Source organism: Pseudophryne corroboree, chromosome 1, assembly GCF_028390025.1.
Source record: "Pseudophryne corroboree isolate aPseCor3 chromosome 1, aPseCor3.hap2, whole genome shotgun sequence".
Taxonomy (NCBI): domain Eukaryota; kingdom Metazoa; phylum Chordata; class Amphibia; order Anura; family Myobatrachidae; genus Pseudophryne; species Pseudophryne corroboree.
In genome coordinates, this window is record NC_086444.1 from 426,139,094 (window position 1) to 426,144,605 (window position 5,512).

Consider the following 5,512-nt stretch of genomic DNA (forward strand, 5'->3'; position numbering starts at 1 on the left):
GGAACCGAACCCGCTCATCACTAATTATAGGCCCATCTAGACAGCGCTCTTCAAATATCTCCAATGGCCCATTTGCAGCCACTTGTGGTTGTTAGGTAACGGTACTGTCCCAGCAGGTGTGAGATATTGTTTATATCCAATACTATGCTATCCCCAAGGTCATAAGTCATATATTATAATAGTCATGCTAAAAGTCTGCCGACAATTAGAATTAAGCTGCTCTTATCTTTGTCCAGTCACTAACCTTCTACCAGTGTGCTATGCTGTGCCAGGGCCTCTGGAGCTATATGTGATACCCCTTTTCCACTAGCTCAAAAAACACGGGTAAATGCACGGGGGCACGCATTTACCCGTGTTTTTTGCTAGTGGAAAAGGGTCCCCCCACAAAAACCCGGATCAAGTGACCTGTGAATCCTACCCGGGTAACTACCTGGGTAGGACACGGGAATGATCCGGGTAGGGTTGTAGTGTACACTGTATGGAAGGGTGGCGCTGGGAGATCATCTGATCTCCCAGCGCCGCCCCTGCTGCGTTACTAGCAGCGTCACCGACCCAGCAATATGCCGGCTTGGTGAGCACAGTGGGAAAGGGGGCTGAGCACGGGCCGCAGCCGGGTAGCACCCGTGTCAGGCTCCCGGCTGCGACCTGTGCTCAGTAGTGGAAAAGAGGTAATAGAGACAGCAACAGCAGAGCCCTGTATAGGCAGTTGCCATTATGACATCACAGCATGACCTCACACATCCCACCAGACCGGCTAAGACTGGTTAGTTCTGGTTTGAGGCCCTTGTTGCCTTTTACATGACTGACCTAAGGTAGGCTGACCATACTATCTCTTTAAACTGGGATGCTCATGAATTGCACAGGTTCTGTGGCTGATTAAAACCAGGTGACATGCAGGCTTGTAGTCAGCCAGCCATAGAACCTGTGTAATTCATGAGTGTCCCAGTTTAAAGGGCTAGTATGGTCAGCCTACCTAAGGGAAATGTGATTTAACTTATTATTTATAACTATTACATTCAGAACAGAATATTTGCCCGCAGTTTTGCTCGCTTTGAGGCATCTAATATTGTGATATATATTTTATATTGTACACATAGGGCCTGATTCAGGTTGGATTGCAGTCGCAATAAGCGATCCAACTGCAAAAATGGCTAAGAGGATGCGGGCTCATGCGCAGGGCCCGTCCTGCGCATGCGCCCACATTTCCTGCAACACCCTGCAGAAAATGCGATTGCCTCTGCCTGTCAATCAGGCAGAGATGGTTGCGGGGACAGAAGCACTGCATTTCCAAGGCAGAGACGGAGAGATTCGGGCAAAACGGAGAAACAGGGGGTGTGGTCAGAGCGGCTGCGTGTGACGCTGCAATCACAAAAATAGTGGCGAGCCTCCTGCGGGCGCAGCCAGGCTGCACCTGCAGGAGCGACCCCATTTTTTACGATCACGCTGAAATTGCAGTGTGACCACAATCTCAGCATTGTCAAAGGGGGGAGGCGGCGTGCTGGGCGGCCTTGCCCTGCGATGGGTGGCCCCCAGCATGCGATCCAAAGGATTGCAAATTCTGCTACTTAGCAGAATTTGCAATCCTTACTGAATTAGGCCCATTGATCACAAACTTTATTTGTAAACAATATTTGCAGTTTTTCTTCAGGGACTAACACAAAAGACGCTTGGGGCTACTAACACGTGGGTAAGCCATGTAAAGATTCCCATGGGTCAGTGGCGACACAACAGGGGTGTGGCCCGCACCCAAATGTCACCCGCCAAGGGGTGACAGCAAAGTGCCGGCTCCTCTTCAGTGACAGGAGCCGGGTGTTGCACTGTGACATTACGTGCAGCACCCAGCTCCTGTCACTGTGCAGGAGCCAGCACCGTGCACACACTAGTCCCCGGGTGCAGCCCGCAACCCCCGGGACACCCGGAGCGACAAAACGTTGATTCAGGCCACAAGGCCACACCCCTACCTATGAGACCATGCCTCCCTTTTGCCATTGCGCGGCTTAGCCATGCACATTGCATTACCATCTCCCTCCCCTCCTCACCGGGCGTCACCAGTGACAGTGACACCTCTCCCATGCTTGTAGCAGCTGGTCCTGAGATCTACGCCTGCAGCCCTGAGTGTTTGCCCCTGAGACTTGTTGATCATCATCGCGAAGCAGATGCTTACAGGAAACTGCAGGGGCTTAGATTGAAAAGAAAAAAATTGATGGGTATAAGGGGTATACGTGGTATAAACACAGTCTCCAATTGGAGAAAACAGGAGAAAAAGACAAAAAACCCTTGTTTGGGAGCACTCATTTGTTATAATAGAAATAATGTGTGTGATGAAGAATATTAAAACTTAACCTTTAATTAATCCTTGAATAAAAAAACCTATGAAAATAGATTGAGACTCGTGTCTAGTGTTGTATATTTGTGTGTGAATCTTGTTTGACCTTTTTAACAAATGAGGTACAAGATGATTGGAAATGTGAAAATATTTGAGGAATAGTTAAGGATACCAAATGGTTTCTTAGGATCCAGGGTATCCAAAAAATCACTGTGCATGCCTAAAATATGGATATCAATGGTATAATGGTGTCTGCATGGTTCAGAGGTTATTCAAGGTGGAGCTCAAGATGAATGCCAAAAGGGTGGAAAGAAGAATGCACTAGGGCTTCCCTTAGCGAAAAAAGGCCCACTGCACCTGGTATTCTCAGGAGGTTTCCCTTCCTAGTACTGACCAGGCCATGCCTGCTTAGCTTCCGAGATCGGACAAGATCGGGCGTATTCAGGGTAGTATGGCCGTGGGCCGTTATTGGAGGAAAAGAAAAGAAAAGAAAAAAAGAAGAGAAAAGGCCACTTCTACTTTCTGTACTTTACATAAATCAGAACAATAAATAGTCTGAGATGGTTTTTCCAGATGAGAGAGTGTGTAAGAGTTGTGGGATGTAAGGCAGATCTTTTCCTTAAAAATGGCCCACTGCACCTGGTATTCTCAGGAGGTTTCCCTTCCTAATACTAACCAGGCCATACCTGCTTAGCTTCCGAGATCGGACAGGATCGGGCGTATTCAGGGTAGTATGGCCGTGGGCCGTTATTGAAGGAGAAGGGGAGGCCACACTCTGCTTGCTGTACTTTACATAGATCAGGGCTATAATGGTCTGAAATAGTATTTCCAGAGGAGAGTGTGTATAGAGAATGAAAGGTGAAACCAAGAATAGAAAGAGTGGGGAAATATTACCACAAAGGAAAAATATTGAATATATGTATCCTAATAGGAGATCTGATAATGGTAATTAATCATGAGTTCAAGAAAACATCTCCAAAAATTAAAGACTCGCTATGAAACATTGTGGATGATGTACTCACAGAAAATGTGAAGCATTATGAATAATGTGTTCACAGGGAAATAATTAAATGACAAATTGTGCTCTGCAGATACAAAGCTGCTTGCTATAGTTCAATCACAAATTACAAATTGTGCTCTGCAAATACAGAGCTACTTGCTTCATGAGGGAGAACCAAATTATTGAATAAATTGAGAGCTCAAGGCTGGCTCACAAGGAGTTAAATAACAAATTGTGCTCTGTTGCTTGCTCTATAAACAAAGAAACAGATTGATGAGTGAGAAAATATGGGGTTAGAGCTCAAGGCTGGCTCACAATAAATGCATTAGACCTTATTGCATCCTCTTGAGAACTGACATAAAATTAGAAATAACTTACATTCAGTTACTGCTGTTAGCATGAACAATACAATTGTCTAATATCAGAGCCGCAACTAGGGGGGGCTAAGGGGTCACATGCCCCGGGCGCCGGAATAAGGGGGGCGCCGAAAACCCCACACAGCTCCCTCTGTCACTTGCTCCCCCACCCGCGCCTGCTGCAATCGCCTCCCATAGCCGGGATCAGCACTGAGGGGGCAGCTTTGAAGGCACATGCACAGTACTACTGGCGGCGGCTGCCACGGATCTAATACGCCGCAGCAGCCACCCCCGCACACACCAGCTACAGTCTGGCCACGTCTGCAGACATGTCACAGCCTGACATGTCTGATGTAGTCAGGGTAGATGCTAGAATCAAGTGGGCTAAGGGACCTTTTCCGTCTGGGGGAGGAGTTACGACACAAGGGGGAGGAGCTACACCAGCGGGATAGCTCCTCTACTATCCACGCCACCAACTATTACCTTTAGTAATCAGGTGGCGAGCGGAGCGAGCCACCGAGCCCGCGAGGGTACTTTTCGGGTACCCTGTTCGCCCGTAGCTCCTCCCCCTGGTGACGTGTCTCCTCCCCTAGATACGTCAGAAGGTCCCTTCTCCCACTCCGAAATAGAATCAACCATGTAGTCAGCCAGCCAGACGCAGTGCCTGACGTCTGCCCCCTTCCCCCGGCATGGTGGCTGTTCAGAGCCTGCTCAGGTGGCAGCCTGCTCCAACCCCCGGGACTACAGCCATCAATGTTGTGCTGCTTTCTTATAATCCCTTCTGAGAAGGCTTCTTCCGTTCCGTCCCTTGTGAGACTCCGCCCCCTCCTCTCTGGGCTGTGCTGCTGCCGGGCATGGGTGTGTGTGTGTGGGGTGGTGCTTCCTACATTACTGTCTTCCAGTGATGCAGAGCTTGGGGCGGGTACCGGCATGCTGATGTAATGTGCCCATCAGTTATAGCCCCCCCCCCACCCCCACCCAGGACAGAAGGACCTCATGTTAACTGAAAGGGCCTTTCTGTTCAGCAGTCAGACAGACTCCACAGCTGGCCACACAGGTAAGAGGTAGTCTCCACCAAACCTATGCTTTTCATCCCCTCTGTGCTTAGTACCTGTCTGAGTCTCTGAGCAGCTCTGCCTTGGTCCCTTTACACAGTTAATGTATGTCTCCTCCAGTCACCAGTGAATGTGTTTCTATGTCCCCAGTGTGACTGTCACCACAACCCCCCTCACCCTAGTCACCAGTGTATGTCTCTAGCCACCCCAGCACAAGTGTATATGTCCCACCAGGCCCCAGTGTATATTTCTCCATGTTCCCCCTTCCTCAGTAACCAATGTGTATATCTCTGTGCTTCCCACCTCATCTCCATGGCTCCCTCATCCCACCCCAGTCACCAGTGTGTAGGTCTCCATGTCCCCCTCCTCTTTGTCACTTGTTTTTACGTCTTCCCCCATTCACCTATGTGTACGTCTCCATGTCCCCCTTCCCCCACCGCAGTCATCAGTGTGTACGTCTCCATGTACACCCCCACCCCAGTCATTAGTGTGTACGTATCCATATCCCCCCCACTGCAGTCATCAGTGTGTACGTCTCCATGTCCCCCCCCCACAGCAGTCATCAGTGTCCCCTTTCCCGTACCAGAGTCATCAGTGTGTGTACGTCTCCCATGTCCCCCTTCCCCCTCCCCCAGTCAAAGGTTTGTGCTTCTCTCTCAGTCACCAGTGTGGTACATTTCCATGTCCTCCTATGCCCTCCCTCAGTCACTAATGTACATGTCTCCATGTCCCCCTCCTCCCTGTCACCAGTGGCCACTTCTTCATGTCCCCCTAT

At 49.5% G+C, this 5,512-nt stretch overlaps 2 pseudogenes; both read right to left on the minus strand.

The window, feature by feature from the left end:
* Positions 1–2,671: 2,671 nt before the first annotated feature.
* LOC134933523 (5S ribosomal RNA) lies at positions 2,672–2,789 on the minus strand (annotated as a pseudogene).
* A 164-nt stretch (positions 2,790–2,953) lies between these two features.
* LOC134932618 (5S ribosomal RNA) lies at positions 2,954–3,071 on the minus strand (annotated as a pseudogene).
* Positions 3,072–5,512: the final 2,441 nt, after the last annotated feature.